The sequence below is a fragment of the Garra rufa genome, chromosome 9, assembly GCF_049309525.1.
Source record: "Garra rufa chromosome 9, GarRuf1.0, whole genome shotgun sequence".
In the NCBI taxonomy this organism is placed as follows: Eukaryota; Metazoa; Chordata; class Actinopteri; order Cypriniformes; family Cyprinidae; genus Garra; species Garra rufa.
The window spans coordinates 7,760,358-7,781,513 of record NC_133369.1 but is presented as its reverse complement, the minus strand read 5'-3'; the positions used below and the strand labels follow the sequence as shown (position 1 = coordinate 7,781,513).

General features: G+C 40.3%; 1 pseudogene; it reads right to left on the bottom strand.

Annotated features, from left to right (window-relative positions):
- LOC141342527 (NACHT, LRR and PYD domains-containing protein 3-like) overlaps positions 1-7,232 on the bottom strand; it is a 96,873-nt pseudogene extending 89,641 nt beyond the window's left edge.
- Between the last annotated feature and the right edge of the window lie 13,924 nt (positions 7,233-21,156).

Genomic DNA, 21,156 nt, shown 5'->3' with positions numbered 1-21,156 from the left:
AGGAAGCGGGTAGAGTACAATTTACCTTTTTTTTTTTTTTTTTTGTATGTACATTGACCCACGCATCACTGATATACTGTATATACATATATAGAGGCGCCAGCTAAACCAGATAAAGTTATTTGCTCTGTTTACATAGTTTACTGACACCTTTTGGTTATTTACTGGTACTACTGCCTTAACAATGACACTCCCAATGGATAAGATGAGGATAATTTAATAGCATTTAATAGAGCCGTGTAATGACAATAATGAATATAAAAAAATAGTCTGATAGACTGTTTAATATACAACACATGAATTATTTTGGCATACAAACAACCAATTTGTAACCAAAGACTAGGCAAAATGTGAATTAACTTTTATTAGTAACTTTGGTAAGTTTCAGATTTCAATTCATAAATAACATAGATGGAGGGGGGCCCAAAAAATGCAGCCTGCCTAGTGTAGTCCATTTATTTAATCCGGCTCTGCATGTTCCGCTGATTCCTCTCCCCTTCCACAATCACACATACCTGAAGGGTCAGCGCCGGCGCTGCAGGTGGGCGGGGCTTATAAATGCGCTGCTACCATTGGTTCTTACAGAAGTCTGTCACTGAAGTGAGAAGTAATTTGATAAATCTTTCATCCTTCTGGAACTTTATCCCTTTTTCTCATCTCTCAGTTTCTTTCAGCTCTTTCTATATTTTGAAGTATTTTAATTTATTTGACAGTAGCCTGGATTACCCGGGTTACATGCTTTTGTTGCAAGAAACTCATAGTGACAAAATGAATGCCTCTGATTGGGCTAGACTAGAGAATGGGGTGGTTTTTCTAAGTCATAACACTTTGCTTAGTGCAGGGGTGGCTGTTCTTTTTGAGAAAAGTTTTAACCCACATTCATTTCAAGTAGAAGAAATAGTTAAAGGAAGACTTTTAAAAGTAAGGGTTAGCTATGGAAAAATTGTCATTGTTTTTGTTTGTGTGTATTGTCTAGTCTCAATGATAGAGAGAATAGTGTTTTTAAACATCTTGTGTTCTGTTTTACAAAAATGTGATCAATCTGAACACAGATGTTCAGTTTTTATTAACCTTTTGAAACCCAAAAGTGCGTACTGGCAGTTTAATACTGCTTTGTTAAGTGACAAATGGTTTAAAGAATTGTTTATTTTCTTCTGGGGAGTTTTTAAAACAGAGAAAGTTTTTTATAATTCTGTACAACAATGGTGGGATATAGGAAAAGTTCAAATTAAGCAGCTTTGTTTACAATTTACTCGAAACATCACTACAGAGACTAATTCTAAAATGGGTATCTTGGAGGCTGATATTTTAAAACTCTTGGAATTGGCGGAGTCTACTGCCACAAGGGGTTTTCTAGAATTGTTATTAGACAAAAAAAAAAACAGTTGCAGGGCTCGAAATTGCGACCAAAAATTAACCTGTGCGACCTCAAATTATATTTGGAAGCATTTGTGCGAGTGAGAGAAATGAGTGTGGTGCGACTAGGTTTTAAAACTGTCGCTATCCTAACTATTGCACAGACTCTGTGAGCTGATACAGTGACGGGTTCGCAGATGTCTCCAACATTACATAACTATTTAAGTTAATCTTCACATCATTACCTTAAATGCAGATTTGAGATATTAGCCGGAAGGGCTCCTAAAATGGCTAGCCCGACATCCCTGGGCTCTTGTGTTTCCAGTCGGGCTACCAGAATGTTTCACCGGACTGTCAGACGTACTATCGTGAAGTAGAGGACTTCTGCAGGTCCTTAAAACTCCTCAATTTATTTGTATCAAATGCAAGTCCATAAAAAGTTATAAACATGTAAAATGGTATAAGAAAAGTCTTGATTAACGTATAAGTTTAAGAGAAAGTCGATCGCGATAGGTTTGGATAAATCTTCAAAAAGGCAATGATGTCATTGAATAAATATGCAAGCTGTACGTTTCAAAGTCAAAACGCAGCACGGATCTCTTTATATTAATGTATCTGAGGGAACCAACTGTCCTCAGAAACGTGTCGTTTGCATTGTCAATTCATGTCTGATAAAACGGCGTTAGTGCTGATTTGTGTACAGCTGTTACTAGAGAAACCGTATTATTTCAGCGCTCCTAAAGCGCCCCCTCATGACAAACATTAATTTTTATTTCTAATACATTTTTTTCAACTGTTTATGGGCGAATTATTGCAATTATCGATCCATGTGTAAATGTGAACGAATTTAATGTGCCTTTTAAAAATCTAAACAATTAAGTAATACTAATGTTTTATATCTTATATAAATATAAGAAATTACTTGATTTATCCCTTTTAATGGTATAAAGGTTGAAATGCCATTTTATTAGATATTTAGTTTTTGTGTCTGTATCTGAATTATGAATCATGTTATTTTATGGGTTAATATTCTACCGTACATTGTCAAACCCCAGCTCTTAAAAAAAAGGGTCATAAATTGCCTTAAATTGATATTTTAAAATGCTGCAGCGACACTAAATGGTGAAATAAAATTCCTTCCTTGATATTTGTTTATATTTGTGTATTGAAAACATTTTTGATTGACATTTAGACTCCTATCTGATTTTCTATATTTAAAAAAATATATATTTTTTAATTTGGGCTAGTTAAATTAATTTTTGGGCTATCAAAATCTGTTAATCAGAATCGGCCATGAAGATTCAAGATCGGCGCATAACTAAAAAGAAATTGGGTGCTCCTAAATTTTTTGGGATGCTCCTAACTTTTTAAAGTTGGGAGCACCAGTGCTACCAAGTAAAAAAGTTAATTTCGAGCCCTGAGTTGGCTGATCTACTTGGTTCTAGGACACAAGGAGCTTTGGTCAGGTCAAGATTTCAAAGCATAGATCAAATGGATGCTTCAAAAAAAAATTTTCTTCAGTTTGGAGAAGAAGAATGGTCAAAGCGGAACTATCCATGCTTTACGTTCTGAATCTGGAATTCTTTTGACAGATTTTTTAAGAAATTCGTCAAAGAGCAGTTGCTTTTTATGAAAACTTATATAAAAGTGAAATCACTGCAGAGCAGAAAGATGAGGGTGAGATTTTCTTTGAAAACTTACCTCAGTTACCTCAAAGTCTCAACACTGAATTGTCTAGCCCTCTGAGTATGAGTGAGCTACAGAAAGCACTTGGTGAGATGGTGCCTGGTAAGACACCAGGTATTGATGGTAAACCAGTGGACTTTTACAAGTCCTTTTGGTCAACAAAAGGAGAGGATCTCCTAGAGATGTTGAATACCAATGGCAAGAGGTAAGCTGCCTCAGAGTAGCTGAAGAGCTGTGCTGACTCTCCTGCCGAAAAAGGGAGATCTTGGAGATATAAATGTTGGCGTCCTGTTTCTTTGCTCTGCAGTGATTATAAGCTTTTGTCAAAAATCTTAGCCAATAGATTAGCCAAAGTAATGGATAGTGTTATTCATCCTGACCAAAATTATTGTGTCCCAGGTAGATCAATTTTTGATAATATTGCTTTTATTAGGAGTTTTTATTGGGGATGAGACTGTAACCCAAAAAAATTGGGAAGGTATAATTGAGAAAGTGAAAGGTAGACTGGAAAAATGGAAATGGTTGCCTCAAAAAATGTCTTTTAGAGGACAAGTTTTGATTGTCAATAATTTAGTGGCCTCAAAGCTACACTGGATCCCGCAAAGTGCTTTGTTTCTATCTAAAAAAGAAGGTGGTCAGGGTCTTATACATTTACAAAGTAAAATAGCTGCTTTTAGGCTACACTTTTTGCAACGACTTTAACTGCTTCAGATGCTTTTACCTGGAATGCTGTTGGAAGAGTGATATTAAATAGTTTAGGAAACCTTAATCTTGGAAGGACAATATTTTTGATGGATCCATTGAATTTTCATTTTCCTGCATTACCTGTTTTTTATAGGAATGTTTTTAAGGTGTGGAATCTTTTTTCTTTTCAGAGAGTAGAGTTTCCAAATTCGTTGTATTGGTTGCTGGAAGAACCTTTAATTCATGGGAAACGATTGGACTTGACGAGCAACTCGTCTTTTCCCGGGCTGAGCAAAGCACTTATTGATAGCAAAATTGTGACTCTTGGTCGCTTGCTGGAAGTAACTGGACTTGATTTTAAAGATAATGAAGCACTTTCTCAAGTTCTTGGATTTAATTCTACTCGTGTTACGGCACTAATCCTCCGGAGATGGGAATCGGCTTTAAGTGATCATGAGAGACTCCTGTTATCAGATTACAGTAACGGACTGTGCAGCCGCGATGTGGAAGACCCCTTTCCCTGTTTGATCTTCACTCCTAAATTGGATGAATATTCTGTGTTTTATCTTAAGGAAACCAGTTCTCTAAATGTTGATTTCTTTTCTTGTAATAAAAAGGTTTTGTATAAATATTGTACAATTGCTTTTAACAAGAAAATGTTGAGCAATAGGGTAGATACCCCTTGGCGTGCCTTTTTTAATTTAGAGGATGATAAAAAGCCACAGTGGAGAGGTTTTTATAAACCACCGTTGACCAGAAAGACAGGAGATTTACAATGGAGAGTTGCTCATGGTGTTATTGCAGTTAATGCTTTTACTGTTGTTTTAAGTCCTGGAAGTTCTGATAAATGTCCTTTTTGTGATGATATGGAGACTATTTGTCATGCATTCTCAAGTTGTTATAGGCTTGAACCTTTGTTTTCTGTTTTAAGAGAGATTTTTAGAAAATGTAATGAGGTATTGTAACACAGGTTGTTTTCATTTTGGGATGTAAATATGTTTTAAAGAAGAGATATATGTATCAAATGCTTAATTTTGTGTTGGGGCAAGCAAAGATGGCCATTTATTTGAGCAGGAAAAGGAAAATTGAGCAGAATGTAGTACAAAACATTGTTACATTGTTCATTAACCTGGTGCAATCTAGAATTGTGATTGATTTCTGTTATTATAGGAGTATTGATGACTTGTTTTTATTTCAGAACATTTGGAGTTGCAATCATGCTTTGTGTCCTTCTTGAAGATTAATTGATTTTCACGGTGTATTAATTTTTCTCTGAGTTGGTGCTTGTTAGATTTGTGATTATGTGACTTTGTAAATAAAGGATTTTGTAAATTCACAATTCTCTCTCTCTCTCTGTGCTTTAGCGTGCATCAATTAAAGCAGCGCATTAATATAGAACGGTGATTAAACTGACTTGGAACTACCTGTGCATTAAACGGTTTTACTGCACACCTGCCAGCCAATCAGAATCCAGTATCCAGACATTCCATGGAATAAGATATATTAATGCATAACTGTGATTGTACAAATTGCTGCACGATCATTTAATCCTGAATTACACTGACTCCAATTGAAAGGCATTTGTTTGTGGTTAGTAAGATACATGCATAAAATGTTGGCAGTACATGGATAATTGTGTGTGAATCTATTAATCAATTTAAGTCTAAAATCATCCCATAACTAGTCCTCCACATATTTGAACAGTGATTCAGCAAATGTGAATGTCAAACCAGACAGAAGACAGAAGACATTACTCACAGGGCTTTTCTGCAGCATCTCACAGCTGGAATGAGTCTCTCATAGTCTGAAGGATCTGACGTGAACCTCTTTGGGTTGAACTCATCCAGAACCTTCTCTGACATCAGCAGTACTGTGGTCAGCAATGTGCACATTGAAGAGGAGAGATCTCTTCCTGGACCTTCATCTGAACTGATGTAACTCTGGATTTCCTCAAATAATGAATGATCTTTGAGCTCCAGTAAGCAGTAGAATAGGTTGACTAAAGCTTCATCTCTGATATTCAAGCTTTGTTGTTGTAGTTGTTTAATGTATTCAGCTGTTTGTCTGATGCTCTCTGTGGTGTCTTGAGTGTGTTTGATCAGACCTTTGAGCAGCTTTTGACTGGACTCCAGAGAAATTCCCATCAGAAACCGCAGGAACAGGTCCAGATGTCCTCTCTTACTCTGCATTGCTTTAACAACAGCCTTCTGCAGTAGATCCTGCAATGTGATATTTTCTTTTTGTTTATTAAAGAAAAACTGAAGCTCTCTCATGTTCTTGTTCAGGTAACAGATGAACACATGCACTGCAGCGAGAAACTCTTGAACACTCAGATGAACAAAGCAGAAAACCTTTCTCTTATAAAGGCCAAATTCATTCTTGAAGATCTCAGCGATCATTCCTGTGAACTCAGTGTCTTTACTCACATCAATACCACATGCTTTCAGATCTTCCTCATAAAACACAATGTTCTCCTCCTTCAACTGTTCAAATGCTAGCTTGGCTAATTTCAGAATCATTTCTTTATTTGATTCCAGGAGCTTGGTATTTTGTTGTTCTTCTTGTTCATCATATTTCATGTTCTTCATGGTCATCTGTATCCGCAGGAAGTGGATGTACATTTCAGTGAGTGTTGTGCTGATGTTCTCTGCATTGGTTTCAGTGAGAATATGCTGAAGTACTGTGGCAGTGATCCAGCAGAACACAGGAATGTGGCACATGATGTAGATACTACGATTCGTCTGAATGTGTTTGATGATTCTGTCGGCCAGAGTCTGATCTGTGATTCTCTTTCTGAAGTACTCCTCCTTCTGTTGGTCAGTGAATCCTCGCACCTCAGTGAACAAACCTACACATCGAGGAGGAATCTGATTGGCTGCTGCTGGTCGTGATGTCACCCAGACAAGAGCTGATGGAAGCAGAGTCCCTTTGACCAGATTCGTGAACAGCACATCTACAGATGATCTTTCCTCAACAGTGTTCACTGACTTACTTTTAAAATCCAGACGCAGGCGACTCTCATCAAGTCCATCAAATATAAACGCAAGTTTAGATTCTGTATATAACTTTGATTTCTCCAAGTTCTTCAAATCAGGATAGAACCTCATCAGAAACTCATGGAGATTGATCTCTGTGTCTTTAATCATGTTGATCTCTCTGAATGGAAGCAGAAACACACAGTCTATATCCTGACTGGTTTCATCTTCTGCCCAGTCCAGGATGAATTTGTGCACAGAAACAGTTTTCCCAATGCCAGCGACTCCCTTGGTCAGCGCTATCTTCTCCTCATTCTTTCTCCTCAGTTCATTAAATATATCTTCACATTTGATTGGTTTGTCCTGTGATTTCTGGGTCTTTAGAGCATCATCAATCTTCAGAATCTCATGTTCCTGATTGACATCTTTCATATCTCCCTCTGTGATGAACAGCTCTGTGTAAACAGCCTTCAGATCTGTGTCACTGTCATCACTGTTGCCCTCAAAAATATATTTCGCTTTATTCTTCATTTTGATTTTGTGAGTTTTCAAGAAATTTTCCAGCTCTATAATAAAAAAAAGAAAAAACATTAAACAGTTTTGACAATTTTTTCATATCATAATTATTAATAACTGTTACATTATCAATTCATACTCCTTAACATAATGGTTTTCTAGCACATTAAACAGGATGTGTGACTGTAATCATGTCTTGATGATACCCAGCCCATGTCCACACTAATGTTTTTCTTTGAAAACACATTTTTCTCTCCATTTTGTCCTTCCATCCACACAGAGATGGAATTTTTGTCGACGAAATAGAGCTTTTTGAAAGTGCAACCTGGATGTGTTAGTAAATTAATCATGCCAAAAGAACTGCAACTTACTATGACTGTTTCATCAGTATCCGCTCAGTGAGGTTTTATGAGGTTTTACACATGCGCAGTAAGGAGAATTTAAAGTTTTTTAACGATTCAGTGTGGATGAGAAATGTTTGGAAAACACTAGTGCGGACCGAGTGCATTTTATAATGAAAATGCTGTCCCAGCAAACACAAAACGTTTTTACAACTTTCCACAACGTTGTATTTTGGCTGCAATTAGGTAATGTTGTAGTGCAACGTTTTAAAATAATGTAACCAAAATAAAACGTTTTAGAAACGTTGTAAAAATACCAACCTCCCAGCCAGCAATGACTTGTGGGGCCCAGCTGGGTTAACCACGGGTTCCATGGGAACTGTGTGGGCATGGGCTTTGGCTGGGTGAAATCAGTGGGTCCCATGTAGGTTTTGTAGCATGAGTCCCACATAGGAAGCCCATATGAGATGATTACATGGGTCATATAAGGGACAAGCAGGCGCCAAGTGGGCATGTGTTTGATCTGGGAACACATATATGGGTGTTGAATGGCATATTTATGGGCCAAGTGGGCATGGGTTTGAACTGGGAACACATATATGGGTCTTGAATGGCATATTTATGGGCCAAGTGGGCATGGGTTTGATCTGGGAATACATATATGGGTCCTGCATGACATATTTATGGGCCAAGTGGGCATGGGTTTGAACTGGGAACGCATATATGGGTCTTGAATGGCATATTTATGGGCCAAGTGGGCATGGGATTGAACTGGGAACACATATGGGTCCTGCATGACATATTTATGGGCCAAGTGGGCATGTGTTTGATCTGGGAACACATATATGGGTGTTGAATGGCATATTTATGGGCCAAGTGGGCATGGGATTGAACTGGGAACACATATGGGTCCTGCATGACATATTTATGGGCCAAGTGGGCATGGGTTTGATCTGGGAACACATATATGGGTCTTGAATGGCATATTTATGGGCCAAGTGGGCATGGGTTTGAACTGGGAATGCATATATGGGTCCTGCATAGAAATTTTATAGACCAAGTGGGCATGGGTTTAAAATGGGAACACAAATATGGGTCCTGCATGACATATTTATGGGCCAAGTGGGCATGGGTTTGACTGGGAATGCATATATGGGTCCTGCATGACATATTTATGGGCCAAGTGGGCATGGGTTTGAACTGGGAATGCATATATGGGTCATGCATGACATATTTATGGGCCAAGTGGGCATGGGTTTGAACTGGGAATGCATATATGGGTCATGCATGACATATTTATGGGCCAAGTGGGCATGGGTTTGAACTGGGAATGCATATATGGGTCATGCATGACATATTTATGGGCCAAGTGGGCATGGGTTTGAACTGGGAACACATATATGGGTCTTGAATGGCATATTTATGGGCCAAGTGGGCATGGGATTGAACTGGGAACACATATATGGGTCCTGCATGACATATTTATGGGCCAAGTGGGCATGGGTTTGATCTGGGAACACATATATGGGTCTTGAATGGCATATTTATGGGCCAAGTGGGCATGGGTTTGAACTGGGAATGCATATATGGGTCCTGCATAGAAATTTTATAGGCCAAGTGGGCATGGGTTTAAAATGGGAACACAAATATGGGTCCTGCATGACATATTTATGGGCCAAGTGGGCATGGGTTTGACTGGGAATGCATATATGGGTCCTGCATGACATATTTATGGGCCAAGTGGGCATGGGTTTGACTGGGAATGCATATATGGGTCCTGCATGACATATTTATGGGCCAAGTGGGCATGGGTTTGACTGGGAATGCATATATGGGTCCTGCATGACATATTTATGGGCCAAGTGGGCATGGGTTTGAACTGGGAATGCATATATGGGTCATGCATGACATATTTATGGGCCAAGTGGGCATGGGTTTGAACTGGGAACACATATATGGGTCTTGATTGAATGGCATATTTATGGGCCAAGTGGGCATGGGTTTGAACTGGGAATGCATATATGGGTCCTGCATAGAAATTTTATAGGCCAAGTGGGCATGGGTTTAAAATGGGAACACAAATATGTGTCCTGCATGACATATTTATGGGCCAAGTGGGCATGGGTTTGATCTGGGAACACATATATGGGTCTTGAATGGCATATTTATGGGCCAAGTGGGCATGGGTTTGATCTGAGAACACATATATGGGTCTTGAATGGCATATTTATGGGCCAAGTGGGCATGGGTTTGAACTGGGAATGCACATATGGGTCCTGCATAGAATTTTTATAGGCCAAGTGGGCATGGGTTTAAAATGGGAACACAAATATGGGTCCTGCATGACATATTTATGGGCCAAGTGGGCATAGGTTTGATCTGGGAACACATACATGGGTCTCGAATGGCATATTTATAAGCTAAGATTGGTTTGAACTGCACTGTTTGAAAAAAACCTAATTTTACAGAAAATAACTAACTTTTTTACAGCAGTTTTCTGTGATTTCAAATTACATTCATAACTTAGTAATATTACTAATAGTGGTGGGCCGTTATCGGCGCTAACGTGCTGCGTTAACATGAGACTCTTATCAGGCGATAAAAAGAATATCGCTGTTAATCTATTCTCAAAGTTGAGTTGGGAACTGGGTCTAAACTACCTAAGATATGATGACTTTCACCTTGATATTTTAGTGCGGATGATGTTTTCCTAGCCGAATTGCACTGTAGGAGGTGAGAACGAGTCTTCAACCTGTGTGTATGCCTACTGTGAGTGTGAAATGACCACATCAAACAAGACGTGCAAACATGGATGCCGCTATGAAGCCACCGGGTTTGCTTCAGGGCAGGTGCGTTGCTAGACCCTACACGTGCCCCAGTAAAATCTCAAGTTTGAGTTATAATTTACTTTGATAATCCCGAAATAAAGACATCAAACTATATGCAACAACTGAATTGACGCTTCTAAAAGCAACGCAGTTTAATCGAAGACTATGCACACAGATATCCATGCCCGCACGCGTCTGTGTATTTAAGGGGAACGCGCACGTCGTGCAGCCTTTTGCGCAGAAGTACTTGGTTACACAAGTTTGTATAGTTAATTATGTTGTAAATGCAATTCTCAAGCAGTTTGTGATGCATTTTGGAAACAGGAGATGAGTGCCTGGTCTAATGTGCCACCTGGCTTGAGAAACCCGTTCTGAAAGACTACCTTTTAGTCATTATTTGGGTAGCACACATATTCGGAAAGCCTTCAGCAGAATTCAAATTAGCCATTTTAATCTAGATTAATCTAGAATATCTGTAAACTAACAATTTGACTGTTATTTTAGGTCCTGTATCATTAAAGGCAAATTACATTTTTTTTTTTATACAGGAAAATTACAGTATTTTTTGTGTTATTTTAAATTGTTAAAAACGTTGTTTTTCTGTTTTCTTAAATTACTTACACATTGACATAAAATTACAAAAACAATCTGTAATTAAATAATGTAGCTCATTAAGGTTTATGTCCATAACAATTTAATGTTCTTTTTGTACACCGTGTTCCAAATTATAATGCAAATTGGATGTAAGTGTCATAAACATAAAAAAATTGTTTTTCAATTAAACTCATGGATGGTATTGTGTCTCATGGCTCTTAGGATCACTGAAATGAATCTCAGACACCTGTGATAAATAGTTTGCCAAATGAGCCCAATTAAAGGAAAATTACTTAAGAAGGATGTTCCACATTGTTAAGCAGGCCACAGGTTTCAAGCAATATGGGAAAGAAAAAAAGCGTCAAATCGATGCCTTGGACAAGGTATGAAAACATTAGATATTTCACAAAAACTTAAGTGTGATCATTGTACTGTGAAGAGATTTGAGGCTGATTCAGAGCACAGACTGGTTTGTTCAGGAAAAGGCAGAATGAGGAAGGTTTCTGCCAGACAAATTCATCAGATTAAGAGAGCAGCTGCTAAAATGCCATTACAAAAACAGGTATTTGAAGCTGCTGGTGCCTCTGGAGTCCCGCGAACATCAAGGTGTAGGATCCTTCAGAGGCTTGCAGTTGTGCATAAACCTACTATTTGGCCACTCCTAACTAATGCTCACAAGCAGAAACGGTTGCAGTGGGCCCAGACATACATGAAGACTCATTTTCAAACAGTCTTGTTTACTGATGAGTGTCGTGCGTCTTTGGATGGTCCAGATGGATGGAGTAGTGGATGGAACATGTCCCAACAAGGCTGCGACCACAACAAGGAGGTGCCGTTTTGGGCCAGAATCATAGGGAGAGAGCTGGTTGGTCCCTTTAGGGTCCCTGAAGGTGTGAAAATGACCTCGGCAAAGTATGAAAATGAGAAACTCATTGTGTGGCCACCATTCTCCCCTGACCTCAACCAGATTGAGAACCTTTGGAGCATCCTCAAGCAAAAGATCTATGAGGGTGGGAGGCAGTTCACATCAAAACAGCAGCTCTGGGAGGCTATTCTGACATCCTGCAAACAAATTCAATCAGAAACTCTCCAAAAACTCACAAGTTCAATGGATGCAAGAATTGTGATAGTGATATCAAAGAAGGGGTCCTATGGTAAGATGTAACTTGCCCTGTTAGGATGTTTTTGATTGAAATAGCTTTTGATTTCAGTAAATATGACCACCTAATGCTGCAAATTCAGAAAATGGCAATTTTCTGTTCTTTACAACCTATAAAATGTTTTAACTCTGTTGTGCATAATAATGTGGAACAGTGCATTTTCAGTTTTTTATTTTTGAAATAAATACTGTTATCATTAGGAGGTTTGTTCAATAAAATTCAAACTAGATAAAAAGTTTGTTAGCAAACTTTAAGTTGGCTTGAGAAAGCCTAGCCAGTAAGTTTTAAGTAGTTTTAAAAGCTTTTAGTTTAAAGAAAGTTTAAAGGTTTTCAGTTTGAAATAGTTTTAGTTTGATTGATAAAGTTTGAAGATAGATAGGCTAGATAGATATAAATAGTTTGAAAATAGAAAGATTTATAGATATAAATAGTTAGAAGATATAGTTTGAATGTGGATAGATATGAGGTTACTAGGGTACCCAGGGTGGTAGCATGATTAGCTAGTTGCTATCATGATTTTAGTAAGACTAGCAAGTCGCTAGCATGATTTTAACATGACTAGCAAGTCGCTAGCATGATTTACCATGATTAGCAAGTCGCTAGCATGATTTTAGCATGACTAGCAAGTCCCTAGCATGATTATAACATGACTAGCAAGTCGTTAGAATGATTCTAGCAGGACTAGCAAGTCGCTAGCATGATTCTAGCATGACTAGCAAGTCGCTAGCATGATTTTAACAAGACTAGCAAGTCACTAGCATGATTTTAGAATGACTAGCAAGTCGCTAGCATGATTTTAGCATGACTAGCAAGTCGCTAGTATGATTTTAACATTACTAGCAAGTCGCTAACATGATTTTACCATGACTAGCAAGTCGCTAGCATGATTTTACCATGACTAGCAAGTCGCTAGCATGATTTTAGCACGACTAGCAAGTCGCTAGCATGATTTTAGCATTATTATAGCGTGACTAACAAGTCGCTATCATTATTTTAGCATGACTAGCAAGTCGCTAGCATGGTTTTAGCAAGACTAGCAAGTCGTTAGCATGATTTTAGTATGACTAGCAAGTCGCTAGCATGATTTTTAGCACGACTAGCAAGTCGCTAGCATGATTTTAGCATGACTAGCAAGTCGCTAGCATGATTTTAGCATTATTTTAGCATTACTAGCAAGTCGTTAGCATGATTTTAGCATTATTTTAGCATGACTAGCAAGTCGTTAGCATGATTTTAGCATGAATGGCAATTCGCTAGCATGATTCTAGCATGAATAGCAATCCGCTAGCATGATTTTAGCATGACTAGCAAGTCGCTAGCATGATTTTAGCATAACTAGCAAGTCGCTAGCATGATTTTATCATTATTTTAGCATGACTAGCAAGTCACTAGCATGATTTTAGCATTATTTTAGCATGACTAGCAAGTCGCTAGCATGATTTTAAACATGACTAGCAAGTCGCTAGTATGATTTTAGCATGACTAGCAAGTCACTAGCATGATTTTATCATTATTTTAGCATGACTAGCAAGTCGCTAGCATGATTTTAGCATTATTTTAGCATGACTAGCAAGTCGCTAGCATGATTTTAGCATGACTAGCAAGTCGCTAGCATGATTTTAACATTATTTTAGCATGACTAGCAAAGTCGCTAGCATGATTCTAGCATGACTAGCAAGTCGCTAGCATGATTTTAGCAAGACTAGCAAGTCGTTAGCATGATTTTAGCATGACTAGTATGTCGCTAGCATGATTTCAGAACGACTAGCAAGGCGCTAGCATTATTTTAGCATGACTAGCAAGTCGCTAGCATGATTTTAGCTAGACTAGCAAGTCGCTAGCATGATTTTTAACATGACTAGCAAGTCGCTAGCATGATTTTAGCATGACTAGCAAGTCACTAGCATGATTTTAGCACGACTAGCAAGTCGCTAGCATGATTCTGGCATGACTAAGATAGATAGATAGATAGATAGATAGATAGATAGATAGATAGATAGATAGATAGATAGATAAGGTTTGAAGATAGATAGATAGATAGATAGATAGATAGATAGATAGATAGATAGATAGATAGATAGATAAGGTTTGAAGATAGATAGATAGATAGATAGATAGATAGATAGATAGATAAGGTTTGAAGATAGATAGATAGATAGATAGATAGATAGATAGATAGATAGATAGATAGATAAGGTTTGAAGATAGATAGATAGATAGATAGATAGATAGATAGATAGATAGATAGATAGATAGATAGATAGATAGATAGATAGATAGATAAGGTTTGAAGATGATAGATAGATAGATAGATAGATAGATAGATAGATAGATAGATAGATAGATAAGGTTTGAAGATAGATAGATAGATAGATAGATAGATAGATAGATAGATAGATAGATAGATAGATAGATAGATAGATAGATAGATAGATAGATAGATAGATAGATAAGGTTTGAAGATAGATAGATAGATAGATAGATAGATAGATAGATAGATAGATAGATAGATAGATAGATAGATAGATAGATAGATAGATAGATAGATAGATAGATAAGGTTTGAAGATAGATAGATAGATAGATAAGGTTTGAAGATAGATAGATAGATAGATAGATAGATAGATAGATAGATAGATAGATAGATAGATAGATAGATAGATAGATAGATAGATAAAGTTTGAAGATAGATAGATAGATAGATAGATAGATAGATAGATAGATAGATAAAGTTTGAAGATAGATAGATAGATAGATAGATAGATAGATAGATAGATAGATAGATAGATAGATAGATAAAGTTTGAAGATAGATAGATAGATAGATAGATAGATAAGGTTTGAAGATAGATAGATAGATAGATAGATAGATAGATAGATAGATAGATAGATAGATAGATAGATAGATAGATAGATAGATAGATAGATAGATAGATAGATAGATAGATCTTAATTGAGTATCAATGGCTTCTAGCAGTTTACATTAAACATAGTTCAAACAGACATGGACTTTTGGTCAATGAAAGTCTATGGGACCTTTTTATGATATTTAATATTAATTTTTAAGAAAACCATAACTCAAAACAGTCTGAAAAGATATAGCACACTAAGTCTGAACAGTATGAAGATCTGACCCGAGTTTGGAGTATGTAGCTTGAACGGTCTAGGAGGAGTTAGTGTCTAAATATTTTCCGCTCAGAAAAATAAGAAGAAGAAGAAGAAGAAGTTTAAATAGGATTTCAGTAAGTTGGCTTTCCCAAGCCAACTTAATTATACCCTATGGTTGATGACTTAAATTATACTGACTGTCATTTGCATTGACTAATTATGAAAATCGGAGAAAGATATCATTTGCATAATAATTTGGAACACGGTGTAATTTGAAAGTAAATCTTATTAGTTTTATATTTAGGTGTATTTAACATTAAAACTCTGTAATTTTATATAAAACAGAAGTACAATATGTATAAAATAGGCCTTAAAATCCACAAATCATGTAACCATGCAATAAAAATGTATTGCATTAATTTATTTTTATTTTTATAAAGAACAAATTAACCAATAAAGAGTGAGTGTATAATTTATTTGCAGAAGTCGTGTCAAAAAGCAATACCACAGTAGTCCAAATGACAATACGTTTGCAGTTTGGTGGAATATACAGTAGGATGATAATTTAGTGTGGGAAGCAGTGCATAATTCAAGTTGTTAAATGCTGAAAAAGCTATAGCGAATTCACTATAGCTCAGTTGACGCGCTTTCTTATTTAAATCACGCATTACCGGCTGAAAGTGAAACACGGCAAATTGCAATCTATGACGGTACTGGCGACAGCCAATGAGCGTTTTGATTATCGCTGCCTTTGATTATTCTGGCCAATGACTAGCAGGGAGCCGTTTCCCGGTTAAATTTGAATATGCTTTTGCAGTTTGTTCAGTGTTGCCAGATTGGGCTTCTTTTGATCGGCTTGGACCGGAGAATAACGCATTGGGCGGGTAGACAAAATTTGGGCTGCTTTAAAAAAATAAAAGCCGCCCAATCAGCTGCTTTTTTCTTCGCTTTTATCATTAGTGATTGTTATTTTAATACCTCCAAGCTCAAAGTATCACAGTAATATAATGTGTAGTGCAGTCATCAACTCATTTTTGCTTAACGCAACCCTTACTGGTTTAGTTTAACAGAGACCTGTCAATCAATTTACGTCTTTAAGGTTAGTGAGATGTGATGACTTGTGAGTGACGGAGTTTTAGCCCTATAACGGGCAAGATTTTGAATATGCAGCTTATTCATTTATTCATTTTAAGTAATTGCGATGGCAAAGTGGCCTAAATATAAGTTACACGATAAAAAGTCTAAGTGGATTACACGTGGTGAGAGATGAATAGAAGACTTCTAAATATAATTGTAACTGAAATAAGAAAACGTGGGTGTGTGCATGAACGTAAATGCCAGCTACATTACATTTGTTTCTCATCACTTTATTTGCACAGAAATTACTAGCATATTTTTACTGTGGACATTGAAAATGATGCATGTGTTTTTCCAAGGGTTAAAGTCATTGGTTAATTTCCACTTTGAAAAGAAGACATTTTACGCATATTTTCAGACTTTTTTTATCCATATTCCTGTGAAATTGATTTATCTTTATTTATTTTGTCATTATTCTTTTTTTTTTTAAAGAGATAAAAATGTTCCTTATCAACCTTGACATGGCAATAAAATTATCATTATTTTGGCAGTTAAAATTTGGGCTGGTTTTTGTTGAAGTGGGCAGGTTTTGGGGAGCTTTTTGGCTGGAAATCGTCAACCCGATCTGGCAACACTGAGTTTGTTTCGGTCGTTCCACTAGCAACCAGTGTTGCCAAGTCCGCTTATTATAAGCGACTTTTGTCACGTATCTGGTCTATCCTGTCATTATGAACTCTTGCACCACACATCATGGACTTCATTCCCCATAAGCCACTGCACTAATCACTGCATTCACCTGGCCCTTGTTTCTCACTGCTCTGATTAGTTCTCACAGCTGCACCTCATCACTCTGACTGCATTTAAGCCACTCACACACACAGCCACCTGGCGAAGTCTTATTGTTCCTATGGTCGTAATTCTAAGCGTTTTTCTCTGTGTTGGATTATCTGTGTATGACTCTGGACTGTGTACCCCGTTGACGATTCCTGCTTCCTGCCATTGCGACCATTCCCTGTCTATCGAACTGTTTCCCGGATTACCTACGTTGTTCCTGTTTTCTGGTGATTATTCTGGCCTGTTGACGATTCTAATAAATGCTGCAAATGGATCCGCACGTCTCTGACTCTTCCCTGTGACAGAAGACTTCGCCATTACAAGGATCCAGCAGCTATTGTGGAGTTATCCGGTTCCAGCATGGATTCAGATGTACAGATCATGCGTCTCAAGCAGGGTGAGCGGTCTATTGAGGATTACGTTATGGACTTTGTGGAATTAGTTAAGCAGACTTCTATGGATAATCTGTGTCTGATGATATTTTTTCATGGAGGACTTTCTGAACCACTCCGCTCCTCAATGCCACTTTATGAACCTCATTGGGCTTTAGAACACTACTTGGACATTGCACTTCAAATGACTGGCTCACCTTTAACTGTGGGTGATCTAGAAGAGCAACCGCCCAAGCCTGTAAGCAAGATGGCCTCCCTTCTAGAGTCTCTTGACAAGATGACCTCCCTTCTAGACTCTGTTCGCAAAATGGCTTCCCTTCCAGAGTCTGCTCTCAAGATGGGCCCCCTTCCACAGCCATGGCACAAGATGGCTACTATCAAAACAGTGACTGCGCCGCCAGAGCGCCCTCCAGTGACTGCGCCGCCAGAGCGCCCTCCAGTGACCGCTCGCTCAGAGCCTGCTCTTCCAGAGTCTCCGCTGGAGACGCCCAGCCCTCCTGAATCTCCGCTGGGGTCGTCCAGTTCTCCAGAGCCCGCTCCTCAAGAGCGTTGTCCACAGCCCGCTTCACAAGAGCTTCGTCCAGAGCCCGCTTCACAAGAGCGTTGTCCAGAGCCCGCTCCTCAAGACAGCCTTCCAGAGCCTCCGCTGGTTCAGCCCAGCCTTCCAGAGCCTCCGCTGGTTCCGCCCAGCCTTCCAGAGACTCCACTGGTTCCGCCCAGCCTTCCAGAGACTCCGCTGGTTCCGCCCTGCCTTCCAGAGCCTCCGCTGGTTCCGCCCGGCCTTCCAGAGACTCCGCTGGTTCCGCCCAGCCTTCCAGAGACTCCGCTGGTTCAGCCCAGCCTTCCAGAGACTCCGCTGGTTCAGCCCAGCCTTCCAGAGACTCCGCTGGTTCCGCCCAGCCTTCCAGAGCCTCCGCTGGTTCAGCCCAGCCTTCTAGAGCCTCCGCTGGTTCAGCCCAGCCTTCCAGAGCCTCCGCTGGTTCAGCCCAGCCTTCCAGAGCCTCCGCTGGTTCAGCCCAGCCTTCCAGAGCCTCCGCTGGTTCCGCCCAGCCTTCCAGAGACTCCGCTGGTTCCGTCCAGCCTTCCAGACACTCCGCTGGTTCCGCCCAGTCTTCCAGAGACTTCGCTGGTTCAGCCCTGCCTTCCAGAGACTCCGCTGGTTCAGCCCTGCCTTCCAGAGCCTCCGCTGGTTCCGCCCCGCCTTCCAGAGACTCCGCTGGTTCCATCCAGTCGTCCTGACATTCCTGTCTGCACGGTTCTGGTCACGGAGCTCATGCATGGACTGTTCCCACCCACCCTCCCTGCTGCTCCTGTTCCGCCACCTCTGTCTCCTGACAGTCCCTCTGCTCACCCACATCCCACCTTCGGTGCAGAGGACTTGCCGTGGGACTGCCAGTCTCCATCGGTGTCCAGACTGAAGGACCCCTCACCATCACCTCCAGTCTCAGAGTCCTGGACTCCACCTCGGCCCTCCGACCCTGCGGCTCCACCCCGGCTCTGTGCTCCCTCGTCTCCGTTGTCGGCCGTCGGCCCACCAGCTCCTCCGGGCTCCATCGTCTCTCCGGCTTCGCCCCGGTCAGTCGTCGCCCCACCTTCGCCTCTGGACTCTACTCCTCCGGCTGCGCCTCGTCACTCCGTCCTGCCGGCTCTGTGGACCTCCTCCCTCCCGTGGGCACAGCCTCGATCCTCTGTCACTCCGGCTCCGCTGCGTACCTCCGGACCTCCATCTCCGCCGGGGTCGCCAGAGCCTTGGGCTCCGCCTTGGCCCTCCGGATCCTCGGTGTCACCTAGGACCATCGACTCTCCGGTTCCGCCTCGGGCTCCACCGGCTCCACCTCCGTCGGTCGGCCCCATGCAGGAGCCAACCCTTCCTCCGCCATGGCTTCTCCCTCCGTCGGCTCCGCCTCAGTTCGTGGTTCCAGTACCCCTACATGGACCTGGCCCTCCATCCCTCCCCCTGTTCCGCCTCCGCTCCACCACCCTCCAGGTTGTATTAGGTGGTTAGAGCGTCTGGAAGCCGCTCCTTGGGGAGGGGCTCTGTCACGTATCTGGTCTATCCTGTCATTATGAACTCTTGCACCACACATCATGGACTTCATTCCCCATAAGCCACTGCACTAATCACTGCATTCACCTGGCCCTTGTTTCTCACTGCTCTGATTAGTTCTCACAGCTGCACCTCATCACTCTGACTGCATTTAAGCCACTCACACACACAGCCACCTGGCGAAGTCTTATTGTTCCTATGGTCGTAATTCTAAGCGTTTTTCTCTGTGTTGGATTATCTGTGTATGACTCTGGACTGTGTACCCCGTTGACGATTCCTGCTTCCTGCCATTGCGACCATTCCCTGTCTATCGAACTGTTTCCCGGATTACCTACGTTGTTCCTGTTTTCTGGTGATTATTCTGGCCTGTTGACGATTCTAATAAATGCTGCAAATGGATCCGCACGTCTCAGTCTGACTCTCCTTGTGACAACTTTGGGCTTGTTTTTTTGTAAAGTCGCTTACAAATATTTATAGTCGCGGGTCGCGTTTTTTTTTGGGCTTGTTTCTAAAGCGTAGTTGCTTATTTGGGCTTGATCCCAGCTCCATAATAAGTTGTCAAGCAGATATTTTCTATATGTTATTTAAACCATAGACATATATAAACGATTTAAATGTAGGAGTTTGTCTATAGACTGTTCCCTCTGTCCCTCCCTCCCCTTTCCCCATACACAGGAGACAGCAGTTTTTTCCCACCCACATCGTGCTTCTAGTTGGCTCTGACCCAGATGGCAACGAGTACTAGCCAATCATAGGCAGGGCAGGGCATTCTGTTTTTTTTTCTGGTTAGGAAAACGTCAGTGAGTGAGTGAAGTTAAACGAATGCGCGCGAGTTGCGACTAGTGACTGACTGGATTGAGAGTTTTTTTGGAGGAAGAAATGCCGGGGACAAAGTGGTCGAAATACGGCAAGAGATACATCAAAGACTGGGAGAAAGAGACAGGATTAAAAGATTGGATTCAACAAGTCAAGGGGGATGATTCAAAAGCACTCTGCAGAGTCTGTAAGTGTGAAATACGTGCACACCACGCGGACCTCGTACAACATGCTAGCACAGACAAACATAAAAAAAATGCAGCACCGTTCTCCTCAATGAGGCTTACGGACATTGGGTTTGCGGTCTCCAAACAGAACGAATCGAGACAGAGAGCTGAGCTGAAGGTAGCCACCTATGTAGCTTGTCACACATCCATTAAATCAGTCGATCACCTTGGGGAGTTAATGTGCTCAACTTGTGACAAAGACATCAAAATGCACCGGACAAAATGCACGGCATTAATTAACCATGCCATTGCTCCGTGTATGTTTAAAGACCTTCAGAGGGATATTGGAGGTGCTGAATACTCCCTTGTTATTGATGAAAGCACAGACATTTCATCTGTCAAGCCACTCTGTGTGGTAATCCGCTATTTCAGTATGACACTGAACAAAATTGTGTCCACCTTTTTGGGTTTAATACCACTCTGACCCGTTTTCTACAGAGTATTGAACTGGACATCAAAAAGTGCATTGGATTAGGTACAGATGGCTGCAGTGCCATGGTAGGGAAGAGGAATTCAG